This window comes from Triticum aestivum, chromosome 4A, assembly GCF_018294505.1.
Source record: "Triticum aestivum cultivar Chinese Spring chromosome 4A, IWGSC CS RefSeq v2.1, whole genome shotgun sequence".
Taxonomy (NCBI): Eukaryota; Viridiplantae; Streptophyta; class Magnoliopsida; order Poales; family Poaceae; genus Triticum; species Triticum aestivum.
Genome location: NC_057803.1, coordinates 621,872,128 through 621,886,782, shown reverse-complemented (window position 1 = coordinate 621,886,782; position 14,655 = coordinate 621,872,128). Strand labels below are relative to the sequence as shown.

General features: G+C 43.2%; 5 non-coding genes across 5 annotated transcripts; all 5 read right to left on the bottom strand.

The window, feature by feature from the left end:
* Window positions 1–1,202: 1,202 nt before the first annotated feature.
* Window positions 1,203–1,305, bottom strand: LOC123088766 (U6 spliceosomal RNA). The gene has a single exon (XR_006442075.1). It is a non-coding gene; the product is annotated as a U6 spliceosomal RNA (small nuclear RNA).
* Window positions 1,306–2,360: 1,055 nt separating this feature from the next.
* Window positions 2,361–2,463, bottom strand: LOC123088750 (U6 spliceosomal RNA). Its single transcript, XR_006442059.1, has one exon. It is a non-coding gene; the product is annotated as a U6 spliceosomal RNA (small nuclear RNA).
* A 1,045-nt stretch (window positions 2,464–3,508) lies between these two features.
* Window positions 3,509–3,611, bottom strand: LOC123088794 (U6 spliceosomal RNA). The gene has a single exon (XR_006442101.1). It is a non-coding gene; the product is annotated as a U6 spliceosomal RNA (small nuclear RNA).
* A 1,054-nt stretch (window positions 3,612–4,665) lies between these two features.
* On the bottom strand, window positions 4,666–4,768 carry LOC123088771 (U6 spliceosomal RNA). Its single transcript, XR_006442079.1, has one exon. It is a non-coding gene; the product is annotated as a U6 spliceosomal RNA (small nuclear RNA).
* Window positions 4,769–5,656: 888 nt separating this feature from the next.
* Window positions 5,657–5,758, bottom strand: LOC123088770 (U6 spliceosomal RNA). Its single transcript, XR_006442078.1, has one exon. It is a non-coding gene; the product is annotated as a U6 spliceosomal RNA (small nuclear RNA).
* Window positions 5,759–14,655: the final 8,897 nt, after the last annotated feature.

Below are 14,655 nucleotides of genomic sequence, written 5' to 3'. Positions count from 1 at the left end.
CGGTTCAGCGGGGGCGGAGGTCGCATGAAGAGCGGATCGAGGCGAAGCGCACGAGCAGTTTACCCAGGTTCGGGCCGCACGGATGCGTAAAACCCCTACTCCTGCTTTGTGGTTTGTATTGAGTTCTTGCTCGGGAGCGCGGAGTGCTACAGTTCACACCAGCGGCTAACGAGACCGAGCCTGAGTGTTCTCTTTTTTCTGAACCCCCCCTACGTTGCACTTGGGCCTCCTTTTATATGCTCAAGGGGTCACCGACAGGTGGCAACAGAGACAAAGGGTAAAAATGGAAAGGTGCTGCGGTAGGTACAGCTACCTGCTACAGTGTATCATACCTAACCCTGACGGCAGGGGACAAGGGCATTAAATGCCCGTCTGTGTCACCTAAACAGTGCAAAAGGGACCGTCAGGGACGCCACCGCTCGCCACGATGGCAATCTTGTCAGCGCCGCTCGCCACTGCGCACCGCTGGCTGCACAGCCTCCCGCCACGCACGCCTGGAAGGGTCCTAGAGCGACACGTTGGTGGATGTACTGGAGCGCGGGCACAGAGTGGTGGCTTGCCGCGGCAAGCGCCTTGCCGCGGTTGTTGTCTTGTCGCGTCCGGGAGCTTGTCGCTCACCGGGCCTTGCCGGGACGCTAGGCGCGTCGCGGCAAGTTCCTTGAGATGCCTTGGGTGGCCTTCCCGGCAAGCTCCTCTTGCCGGGGTCTTGTCTCCTTAAGCGCCTTGCCTTGGTTGGCCTTCCCGGCAAGCTCCTCTTGCCGGGGTCTTGTGGTGTCTTGGTTTGGATCCTTTGTTCTTGAATGGCTCCAAAGGAACCACGGAGGACTTTGGCGGTGACCCGACAAGCCTTGTCACGGGATGCTGCGACTGCCCGTGCACAAGTTCGGGATACTAGGGTACCCCTACTCTAGTACACCGACAAACAAAGACAATAAAAAATTGAAGGAATACACTACATGTGGGAGGACTAAAACGGAAGACTAATCCATAAACATGTGATAATAAATTAAAAAGCTAAAAGTTACTCCAGAAAGGTTATATCTGCAATAACAAAGAAGAGAAAGTGTGTGGATCGAAATTTAAAAAGGCAGTATTGAGGACCTCTCTGATAGAGAAAGGAAACTAAAGGGCCTTTCGGTACGAATAGCTGCACACGCAAGTGCAAAAAAAGAAGGCTCCAGTGACTTGCGCGGAAAATCTCAAAAAAATTGGACCATTTCTCGATTTGTGTGTGTCAACCTTGCGCAGGGGCCATGCTAATCTTCTCTGTATCGTTCCAATTTTATCGGATGCCCCCGAAGGGACGATGCTAGCTGCCGTGCTTTGCCTTATAAACCAATCCGACTCTCCCCGGCTGAACGATGTGGGACTAAATAAACGAGCGTTTGTGTTGCCCACTGCGGTGTCCAGCCATACCTAGATTCCATCGGGCGTGTGGCAGGCCGCCAGTTGCAAGCCTGATCTCTCCTGATGTGGCCCAAATTAATGGAAGAGCATAACGGGCCAGCGTGTTTTCTCATGAGGGAATAACGAGCGATGCTTGGACACTAAAAGAAAACTATAGTTGTTGCCGCATGTGGGGGGAGGGCACATGCACGTTTAGGAAAGGATGGATAAACAAATCCTTTTGGTTGTTCACAATTTATGAAAGGTGGATTATGCAAAACGACAAACCTTTTTGAAAGGAAAACTTGTGCGGGAAGGAGATTAGACGATCAAGTTGTTGCCACAAGTACACATTGCGAACAACATAGTGCCAAAAGGTTCATGCTAAGCTAGCTTACCGTGTATTTGGTGTGACTAGATATATAAAATGGTATGCAACATATATACTTTTCTACAGGAAGATTGAGAGTTCACCAGTTGTGACCTACGCAATTCATCGACCACTAGTTATTGTACACTAAAGATAGAAAGGTTTGAAGAAGAGATTCTTTCAAGTGTACCAGAATCCAGCACTAGTGTCCGAGAGAGTTTTCTCACAAGTCTTAGATGAGTTTGTTAGGTGGTAAGATAATCAAATTAGACTAATGAAACATGTTTTTTTGCGTTATGACCGAATCACAGTTAACGGTAAGGAACAAAGACAATAAAAAATTGAAGGAATACACTAGATGTAGGAGGACTGAAACTGAAGACTACTCCAGAAACATGTGATAATAGATTAAAAAGCTCAAAAGTTACTACAGAAAGGTTATATCTGCTATAACAAAGAAGAGAAAGCGTGTGGATCTAAATTTAAAAAGGCAATATTGAGGACCCTTCTGATATAGAAATCAAACTAAAGGGCCTTTCTGTATGAATAGCTGCACACGCAAGTGCAAGAAAGAAGGCTCCAGGGACTTGCGCGGAAATCTCCAAAAAATTTGGACCATTTCTCGATTTGTGCGTGTCATCCTTGCGCAGGGGCCATGCTAATCTTCTCTGTATCGTTTCAATTTTATCGAATGTCCTCGAAGGGACGATGCTAGATGCGGCGCTCTTCCTTATAAACCAGTCCGACTCTCCCTGGTTGGACGATGTGGGACTAAACAAATGAGCGTTTGTTTTGCCCATGGCGTTGTCCTGCCAAATCAAGACGTCATCGGGCGCGCGGCGGGCCGCCAGTTGCAAACCGGATCTCTCTTGGTGTTGCCCAAATTAATGGAAGAGCATAACGAGCCCTCGTGTTTTTGTTAGGGAATAACGAATGATGCTTGGACACAAAAAATACTATAGTTGTTGCCGCACGTGGAGGGAGGGCACATGCACGTTTAGGAAAGGAGGGATCAACAAATCCTTTTGGTTGTTCACAATATATGAATGCTGGATTATGCAAATCAAAACTTTTTAAAAAGCAAACTTGTGCGTGAAGGGGCTTAGACGATCAAGTTATTGCGACAAGTACATATTGCAAAGACCATAGTGCCAAAAGGTTCATGCTAAGCTAGCTTACCATGTCTTTGGTGTGACTAGATATATAAAATGGTATGCAACATATATAATTTTCTACATGAAGATTAATATTTCACCAGTTGTTACCTATGTAATTCATCGACCACTGGTTATTGTACACTAAAGACAGAAAGGTTTGAAGAAGAGATTCTTTCAGGTGTACCAGAATACAGCCTAGTGTCCGAGAGAGTTTTCTCACAAGTCTTAGATGAGTTTGTTAGGTGGTAACAAAAACAAATTAGACTAATTAAACATGTTTTTTGCGTTATGACCGAATCACATTTGATGGTAAGGAACAAAGACAATAAAAAATTAAAGGAATACACTACACGTGGGAGGACTGAAATGGAAGACTAATCCATAAACGTGTGACAATAGATTAAAAATCTAAAGGTTACTACAGAAAGGTTATATCTGCAATAACAAAGAAGAGAAAGCGTGTGGATTGAAATTAAAAAATGCAGTATTGAGGAACTCTCTGATAGAGAAAGGAAACTAAAGGGCCTTTGGGTACGTATAGCTGCACATGCAAGTGCAAGAAAGAAGGCTCCAGTGACTTGCGCGGTAAATCTCAAAAAAATTGGACCATTTCTCGATTTGTGCATGTCATCCTTGCGAAGGGGCCATGCTAATCTTCTCTGTATCGTTCCAATTTTATCAGATGCCCCCAACGGGACGATGCTAGCTGCCGCGCTCTGCCTTATAAACCAGTCCGACTCTCCCCAGCTGGCTGATGTGGGACTAAACAAACGAAAGTTTGTGTTGTCCACGGCGGTGTCCAGCCATACCTAGATTCCATCGGGCGCATGGCAGGCTTCCAGTTGCAAACCTGATCTCTCTTCATGTGGCCCAAATTAATGGCAGAGCATAATAGGCCCTCATGTTTTTTCGTGAGGGAATAACGAGCGATGCTTGGACATTAAAGGAAAACTATAGTTGTTGATGCACGTGGGGGGAGGGCACATGCACGTTTATGAAAGGATGGACAAACAAATCCTTTTGTTTGCTCACAATTTATGAAAGGTGGATTACGCAAAATGACAAACCTTTTTGAAAGGCAATCTTGTGCGAGAAGGAGATTAGACGATCAAGTTGTTGCCACAAGTAAACATTGCAAAGAACATAGTGCCAAAAGGTTCATGCTTAGTTAGCTTACCGTGTATTTGGTGTGACTAGATATATAAAATGGTATGCAACATATATACTTTTCTACACGAAGATTTAGAGTTCACCAGTTGTGACCTACGTAATTCATCGACCACTAGTTATTGTACACTAAGGATAGAAAGGTTTGAAGAAGAGATTCTTTCGAGTGTACCAGAATCCAGCACTAGTGTTGGAGAGAGTTTTCTCACAATTCTTAGATGAGTTTGTTATGTGGTAAGATAATCAAATTAGACTAATGAAACATGTTTTTTTGCGTTATGACCGAATCACAGTTAAAGGTAAGGAACAAAGACAATAAAAAATTGAAGGAATACACTACCTGTAGGAGGACTGAAACTGAAGACTAATCCAGAAACATCTGAAAATAGATTAAAAAGCTAAAAATTTACTACAGAAAGGTTATATCTGCTATAAAAAAGAAGAGAAAGCGTGTGGATCTAAATTTAAACAGGCAATATTGAGGACCCTTCTGATGGAGAAAGGAAACTAAAGGGCATTTCTGTACGAATAGTTGCACACGCAAGTGCAAGAAAGAAGGCTCCAGGGACTTGCGCAGAATTCTTAAAAAAATTGGACCATTTCTCGATTTGTGGGTGTCATCCTTGCGCAGGGGCCATGCTAATCTTCTCTGTATCATTCCAATTTTATCGGATGTCCGCGAAGGGACGATGCTAGCTGTGGCACTCTACCTTATAAACCAGTCCGACTCTCCCCGGCTGGATGATGTGGGACTAAACAAACAAGATTTTGTTTTTCCCTTGGCGTTGTCCTATCAAATCAAGACGCCATCGGGTGCGCGGCGGGCCATCAATTGCAAATTGGATCTCTCTTGATGTGGCCCAAATTAATGGAAGAGCATAACGGGCCCTCATGTTTTTCGTTAGGGGATAACGATCGATGCTTGAACACAAAAAATACTATAGTTGTTGCTGCACGTGGGGGGAGGGTACATGCACGTTTAGGAAAGGAGGGATCAACAAATCCTTTTGGTTTGTTCACAATTTATGAATGGTGGATTATGCAAACCAAAACTGTTTAAAACGGAAACTTGTGCGTGAAGGAGCTTAGACGATCAAGTTATTGCCACCAGTTGTGACCTACGTAATTCATCGACCACAAGTTATTGTACACTAGATAGAAAGGTTTGAAGAAGAGATTCTTTTGAGTTTACCAGAAACCATCACTAGTGTCCGAGAGAGTTTTCTCACAAGTCTTAGATGAGTTTGTTTGGTGGTAAGATAATCAAATTAGACTAATGAAACATGTTTTTTTTGCGTTTTGACCGAATCATAGTTACGGGTAAGGAACAAAGACAATAAAAAATTGATGGAATACACTACATGTAGGAGGACTGAAACTGAAGAGTAATCCAGAAACATGTGATAATAGATTAAAAAGCTAAAAAGTTACTACAGAAAGGTTATATCTTCTATAACAAAGAAGAGAAAGCGTGTGGATCTAAATTTGAAAAGGCAATATTGAGGGCCTTTCTGTACGAATAGCTACACACGCAAGTGCAAGAAAGTAGGCTCTAGGGACTTGCGTTGAAAATCTCAAAAAATTGGACCATTTCTCGATTTGTGTGTGTCATCCTTGCGCAGGGGCCATGCTAATCTTCTCTGTATCTTTCCAATTTATCAGATGTCCCCGAAGGGACGATGCTAGCTGCCGTGCTCTGCCTTATAAACCAGTCTGACTCTCCCCGGCTGGCCGATGTCACTACAAAAAATATACACTTCCGCGATGATACGTTTTTGTCACAGTAGGTCGCTTTTTTGTCATGCATGTACATCCATGACAAATTTTTGACAGAATCAAGATAGTCATACCTGTGCTATCGTAGAAGTGTTCCATGAAATTACCAAAATTATCATCACGGAAGTGTCCACTTCCATGACAATAAATCACGCGCCACAGAAGTGCTTTCGTCAAGGGTGACCGACACATGGCATCCACCGTAATGGAATGCCGTTAAGCTATCGGGTCGGGTTTTGGATCCGATAACCCATTAACAGCCCCGACCAATGGGGATTTTCCATGTGTAAAATCATCATTGGCTAGAGGAAACATGTGTCGGCTCATCGTCGGGACAGATGTCATCCACTCATTGGATAGAAGGCGCCTATGATACGTCGACACGTGGCACGGCCCAACTAGTTTAAACGGGACGACCCAACTAAAGGCCCACAAGATTTTGTGGACCATAATGGGCCGGCCCAGCTAAAGGCCCATGAGATTTTGCGGACCATAATGGGCTGGCTCAGCTAAAGGCCCACAAGATTTTGCGGGCCATAATGGGCCGGCCCAGGTAAAGGCCCACAAGATTTTTGTGTGCCATAATGGGCCAGCCCAGGTAAAGGCCCACAAGATTCTTGCGGGTCATAATGGGCCAGCCCAGCTAAAGGCCCACGAGATTTCACTGACATTAATGGGCCGGCCCAGCTATAGGCCCACATGATTTTGAGGACCCTAGTAATCCGGCCCATTAACTGGCTGCCATGTTTTGGGCCAAATGCCGGCCCATATTTGATCCGGTCCATTAATGGTCTGCCACGCTCCGGCCCTAATAGTGGCCCATATGAGATCCGACCCGTTAAAAGCCTACCACGTTCTGGGCCAAATTATGGCCCAGATCAGGTCCGGCCCTTTAAGAGGCTTTGGGCTCAATTATGGCCCATATCAGATTCAGCCCGTCAACTAGACACTATGCTTTTGGGCCCACTTGCTAAAGGCCCACTTAGTAATTCGGCCTGATATTAGTTTTGGCCTGTTAAGGGCCCGTTTAACATTTCGTCCCTATATTAATTTCGGCCTGTTAAAAGCCCGTCATATAGTTGGGCCTAACTATGGTTCAGTTTGCATCCGGCCTGCTCGCAGCCGATATGTGATTGGGCCAAACAAGGACCAAGACAATTTTGGCATGTTAAAAGCCCGTGATTTGATTCGCACAATCATGGGCCGCCGTTCATTTCGGGCTACTGCGTAACTAGTAGGAATTAAGAACAAACCTACTCTATACAATAAAGAAATTACGGCATAGTAACTAAGAATAAACCTACACTACACAATAAAGGATTTAAGGTATATTACATCCACTGGGCATCAAAGTTCGCCACCAGTGATCATAGAGCGCAACGAAGAAGCAGATTACAAAAACAGGGCACCATTGCAGCGTTACAAAATAATATTGAACCAAGACCACTTCCAAGACAGTTCAAGAAAGGTTAGCCTTGCGGGGGAACTGCTGCGCAAGCTGCTGAGCAAGGCTGTGAGACCGGCCTAGCATGTCGGTCATAGCTTCCAGGTGTAGCTGTTTATCGATGAGGTTCTCATTGGTGTTCTCCGCAATCTTTCTTAGAGATAGGACTTCAAGTCAAAGTTGAGTTGCAGAATGCCTTTCTGCTATAACTTGGGACTGAAGAAGTCGAACTGATTCAGACAACGAATTCGGTGAGCTTGTCTGACTGTTAGTCTCAAGTAACTTGAACACTGCATCAAGACAAGACTTTGGGGTGTCTCGCTATCTTCATGATGTTTTGCCTGCTTTGCCGCAATATATGTTGGGTTTGTCCCACAGCCTTCAGCAGACTTGTGCATGCCATCAGGCATATCACCCTGAAACAAAGCAGAGAGATTACAGGTTTTGCACGTGTATAAACAAAGATGATAACTGTTCTGTCAATTCTATCCAATTTCAAATTAGAAAATAAAGAGTATGTTCAAAATATCAATAGCATAATTTGGCATTGTTCATAATGCGGGGAGCTTCACCACACTACTGGATTACCATGTCAACATAACAAGCATAGATGAAGGGCAAAGAAAATCATTGTATCTATTTTGGATAATGTGCATGGCATGTTGTTCATATCATCAGCCACATCAGTAAGATAAAACAGGAGATGACAAGGTGCAAATGTGGGCTGCTTCACCACACACTGGATTATAGATCTACAAAAACAAGCATACATATAGGGAGTATTAAGTCATGTGCATGGTATGAATAAGGAATTTGGTTTTACAAGTAAAACTTAGAACTTACGTTTCTTACGAACATGCATTTTGGTAGAAACAGCAAACTAAACAGCAATAAACGATAGGGAGTATGAGCAAATTAAACAGCAGTTGAGGATAAAGGCTTTAGAAGGACTGACTTACATTAACAGTTAACACCGGCTTTATAATGCCCTTCTCCGTGGCAAGGGAAGGATAACTCAAGAATTTCAGCACAGAATCTTCTTCATAAGCATTGCCTGTACTCTACATTTTGTAGAGAGTAATTATAGATATGATAATACTGGAAGGGATAGAGGATAATGAAGATAAGATGCAGATTGATGCTACATAATCAACTACCAATCCCTGGAAGTACAAGCGTTACAGGACAAAATGTACTGACAAGAGCAATGGGCTACACTTCTGCACTGGCATTGTCTGTGTATTCTACTTCTTGGTAAGATTAAATATAGATCTGATCTTTTTTAGTAAATGGTGGGCGAGGGAGATAAGATGCAGAATGGTACAAAATGAACCAATCCCTCTTCCCATAATACAAGAGTGTTTTGAACATTGGTGTACTATACAAAACGTTCTCATATTATGGGACGGAGGGAGTAGCTGTTAATGTAAGTACAGTGATAGACCACGTTCAGTCCTTACAAGAGGACTGCAGAGCTAAACCTCTTCAAAAGCATTGGGTTGATTCTAAATTTATGTAAGAGTCCATACGGATCTTATTATGTCCACCAAATGGACGATTATGAGGCTAACATGTGTAGCGATGCTACATAATCAAACAACTATGAAGTAAGTATGGTCATACAGGGCAAGAGGTACTCACAAGAGCAATGCAGTGTGCAGTATAGTTGCGAGATTATGTGGTCCCTTGAGAATGAATGTTCTTCTGCTAACAGTTTTCGTACAAGTGAGACATTAAGGACAATGCACAAACGTAGTTCAAATTGTGATGTGATATCATAGACAGTACCTTACGCTGCAGCCGAGACCAATGTGTAACAAGATTATTCCAGTCACCGTCGGATAAATGTAGAACCGGAGACTTTACAAAAATTTCGTTCAGAGGCTTGCCATTGAAGTGCGCTTGCCTCAGGTAGGAACGATACTTCATCAACAAGTGCTTGAAAAGCGTAACCAACCCTTGCTCATCATCACAATCCAGTTTGCGCCTCGCCTATTTAAAAGAATGAAATTTTGTGTCTTCTATCAGCAGAAACATATGCAGTAATGACCATGAATAACATTAGTACATTACTTACGTGTAAGTTGCGGAGGAAGACTGGAAATTGTTCTGTGTCTGTGGTATAATCTTTCCCTGAAGGAAAGATGCGCACAAAGCTCTTGACAACAACATAAGCTTCATCTTCTAAACTGGGAAGAAATGGAACAGGGGTCCTATTTGCTGCAATTGGGGCTCTCTCTAGTTCGAAAAGGGATTTGGCAACTGGATTTGGTGTACTCTTTGTTGGAATGGGGGTTTTGCATCGTGCAGCTGGTACTATGTCAACTGGCATAATCATACTGTTTGCTGCAGTTGGGGTCTGCTGAGTTGGGGCATCAGAAATGACCAGTGTAGTAGGGCTAGAGTCTGCTAGAGTTGGGGTATTTTGTGGGTCAGGTGATATTGCAACTACACCTAATGGGCTATTTGATTTATTAGGTGCCACTACATTTTCCAAATACTTTGCTTGTGCTCCTCCATGATCAGCAATCGCCCTCTTCCTTTTGAATGTCTGATACACAAGAACAACATTTGAATGGATAAATATGGTATGATGACAGATGTAATATGTACTGAAAGTGGATAGGTAGGGCGTATTCACATACACGATGTGTAAACTAAGCTAATGGCAGTTCAACAATGTAGAAGCAATGCAAAGCATCAGTTGCAAGATATGTGCGAGCAATGTAACCTTGGAAAGTTAGAGAAAGTACCTTGATGGGTGAATAAGATAGGGCATCTTCCTCTGACTCCTCCACTAGGGAGCTACATTGACTTAGGTCTCCCTCTAGCTCAGAATCACTATTAGGATCATATTTTGAGCATGAATCTGTAGGTGGAGAGTGTTTGCATTGCATTGCATCCAGACTTGATTTCAGTCCCTTAATGCCAAGTTTGACAGCCATGACATTGTTCTGCTTTATTCTTTTCATGCGCGCAAGCTCATAATCATTATGATGTTGTTCAGAATCTGAGATTCATGAAAACATAAAAAGTAGTCAGATTATCTATGGAATGCATTGCGATTTCAACTCGGAGAGTGTCTCCCTATAAACCCCTGCATATGCAAAGTTCACCTCCCCAACCGTGTTGACCAGACCACACATAGAGATACACACCCGAGCGGCGAACATGCATTTTCGAAACTAATTTAGGATCATTTAGCTGACCAATTAAACAACTCCGTTTTAATAATATCAGATTCGTATTTGAACAACTAAGCTTGTTTAGCTTGATGGGTGGAGTAGTGTTATTATGACACGAAGAATGTATTGTGATCGTATAGTGATCATAAAAGGGGAAACTCTAAGCATATATTTTTTAGCAAAAGAGGGTTTCCCCTCTGATTTCTATTAAAGAAACCACCACAGAACCAACATGATCAATTAAACCCTAAGCATGACCAATTAAACTGTATTATGGCTGTGCCATGGCAGATTTGAAGCTGCAAACCGGAGAATTGATATTTAGCATCCATTTTTTGCTTCGAACTAAGAACTAAATTCTAAGAGCTGAAAAGAAAGTAGAGTAACCAAGTTAAGATCTATTTTCTGGTTGAGATCAAAAAGTTGAGGAGATATGAAGTACCACCTCTCTTGCGGCGCCGTGTAGGCATCGGGGTGCGATGGCTGTCGGTGGCATTGAAGCAGATTTGTGACGGTAGATGGGTGCATCGGGGTATAAGTCCCGTTGCGGTGGAAGAGAAGGTCGTGTGAGCGGCCCCGGCAAAGAGGACGACAGCGCCGATGAAGCGAGAGGACGCGATGCAAGGCTATTGGTCTGTCGTCGTGGATGAGAAATGTCCATCTCTAGCAGTGGACAACGCGGGCTTGGTCGGTGCTCCGGCATGGTGGAGGACAGTGGCGATGGATGTAGTGGAGGACGGCGGCGATGGATGGGGTGGCGGACGGAGGCTGGTGTGGGAATGGGGTGTTCTAGCGCGGACGGTGTATGAATGGGAAAATGGAGGGAGAGGTACGGGGAACCATGTTTTTGGGACGTGCCTGTCTGAAATATGGGAAAGTTAAGAACTTATCCCCCGTTTCAAATTTGGACGTCTCGTCGGTTGGGGATAGGACGGTAATCTCGCATCTCCCAAATATTTGCCGGTAACTATTTCGGGCGAGGAGAGGGTGTTTTTACGCCTACGGTTGGCGCCCACGGTGTATGAACAGGGCTGACAGGTAGGGCGGTTGTGTCACGTCTGATGGAAGTTACACATCTGCCCCTATTTAAAATATTAGCCTACATCTATTTCGGACGAGGAGAGGGTGTTTTGCCTCCCACCGTGTATGAATGGGGAATGGAGGGAGAAACAGAGGTCTTTCGGACGAGCTTGAATCAAATGAGTTTTGCCGCCCATGTTTGACGCCCACCGTGTCGGAATGGGCTCAGAGGCGGTCGTGTCATGTCTAATTGAAGTTACTAACCTACCCCTATTTAGAGCAGTGGAAATTGGGCCGATGGATTGTCCGTGTAATGGGTAGACAGTAATTTCTATCTCCCAAACACTTGGCTTGGGGCAGCCGATGTGGGAGTGGGCATTTTGCTATTTCTTTCGAATTTTGGGACAATAAGCATCCATATTTACCCTGGCAACTAAATTCGAATCCATTTTGTATTCCTATATGAATCTTTATAAATCATTCTATGTGTTTTTATATATCTTCAAGAGGATGACAAAGATGTATTCCACTGTCATATATGAATATGGTTTACAAATGCTGATACTCAAATTCAGAAACTAGAATCCAGTCTAAGGAGAATTCGAATATTTGGAACACTTCATGTCCAACTCAAATGTCACACGCAGCATAATGTGTACTCCCATTTAGATATGTACACAAGCGATGTATCAAGATTCAAATACCGAGTCAATCAACCAAGAATGTGCGGAACTAACAGACATATAAACACTTATAGAGTATATGGATCAATAATATCAACTAACATACATAAGCCAGGCCGCTGTACTTTTTTTTGGCTACAACAGCATCCTTTTTTTAGCCAGCAACTTGGCCCTTTCCGATGCGTGCCACTTACGGTCCATCTATACTACTATTGCTGAATGCACATTCAGCCCGATTGGCATATTTGTAGGTCTGGCACAGCAACCCAAATGAAATGTCTGCGTGTCTTATCAATTAATACAAACTTGTGCTCAAATAAAATTACAAACAAAAAAACAAAAAAAAACAATTATTACATGATCTCTAAAACAAATGGTTTGATTGATTACATGAACGGACAACACAAAGGTTATTCAACTATGGAAAGAACATTTCACCTATGATTTACCAAGTAGGAATTTAATTTGCTTTTTTCCTTTAGCACCTTAACAATCTGGTCAGTCTCAGCTTGCTTCGTTTTGAAATCCACCAAATATTTAATGGTTGTCTTGAGTACTGCTTGTGATTGTGTTGTTTGCTTCCTCAACATGTCAACTTCATCTCTAAGTGCAGAAGCAGAATCTCTTTCTACCACTAGTTTAGCCTCTAGAGCATTAGCACTTGGCAATTCATAATGCACGATTGGGCTGGTGCCACTATTGTGGGATGATGCAACGTCCATGGGGACCTCGCTCTTTGATCTTGGGCTAACCTGTTTTGCCATTAAAGTTTCGATTGGATTCAAAAAAGTTGAAAAGCAAAACATCTCAACTGGGAGTTATAACAGCAAACCAGTTAAACAAACAAGGAATTAAAGAGTTTCAATTGGATGCTGAAAAGTAGTTATTAACATCATTGTAACCCACTGTTGCAGCAACAAAGTAGTTAAACAAACAAGTAGATATTTAAGTTAAGGCAAACAGGTAATTCTTAACAGTAAGTATCAAACACATAGATAGGCGCAGTCTACAATATGATTAACAGACTGTGCCAGTATGTAATCAGTAGCAAACTAAATTAAGCCAAGCAACGTAATTGAACAATTTTGCAATAAGTGGCTAACTAAAATTCCGAGAAGCAGGTAACTGAACTTACGCTAGTTCTTTGTACAGGCACACTGCAACTTCTTTTTCGTTTACAAGGTTGTACGAAGGATTCCATGGCATCAATTGCTTGGATACGCAGTCCCAATACTTCTTTCTTCCCACACTGCATGGGTAAGTCGAATGGTTAATCTGGTAAGATGGTGCGTCCTTGATATGTTATATGAGGACGTGTAGTCAGACTAGTTGTAGCCAAACACATCACACTGGCTTTTACTGTATATTTCATGCGATTACTTTTGGCATATTGAGATCTAAGCAATCTACAATAGGATGAAAAGACTGGCATCCTTCACATTATTGGCGAACTCGGTTCATAGAAACAAGCAATTCAACCATTCTATGGGTAAATCAAAAGCGCCACTGGAATATCTTTCACTATCCAATCATACATGCAAAAAGGGGGCGACGCCACCATAGGGGCTGGTATGGGCGGCCGCCTCAGGTGGCTGGAAAGTGTGCACCTAGTTTGAGTCGTCTAGGTTAGCCCACGCTAGTTTTGTTCGTCCCAACGCACGAGCAGGCAATGTAAAAAATGAAGAAAAATGTTTCAATTTGGATGGGCCAATAACATAAGTGCAAGGCAGGCCCTATAGCAGGCTCGCGACCCAAACGAGCGCCTCCCGTATCGATCCACACCGGGAAAAATCCTAATTTATTCGCCCCAGCCTCTAGTCTGGTTCGCTCCTAACCTAGCCGCCGCTGGACAGACCGACACAGCACTTCCTCGCGCCCTCGTTGGAGGGCGGTCGCCGGGCTTCAAGCGAACGGAAGGACAAGAAGATGAAGATCCAACCCTGGGTGTAGCTTGCGTGGGAGGCAGCGGTGGCAGCACGGGCATGGCATCGAGCTTGCGCAAATGGACAGTCACAGCTTGCAAGAGTAGCATGCGCAACGAGCAGGTACATCACATCCCTGATTATATCTAATTCAACTCTTCAATTTTTAGTAATAGTTAAACCTGACGGTGTTGTAAAACTGCTTGTATGTAGGGAATCTATGAGAAAATGAAACCAATTTCTACTTATTTTATAACTCCCCCAATCAATACTGAACTGACTGAATCTGATGTATCTAATCAAGTTTCTGGTGCAAACATACAAGCTCATGTTGTTCTTGAGCCTGAAGTGTCTAATGAAAAGACTGCTAATGAAGGATTTTATGCAAACATTTTACATGCTCCTGGTGATGAACATATAGTGTCTAATGAGGGATCTAATGCAAGCATTTTGCAAGCTCATTGAAGGATTTAGTGTCTAATGATGATCTACTATGTTGAGAGAGACAGAGATTTGCAGGCATTGATGACAAGCAAACTATAGTG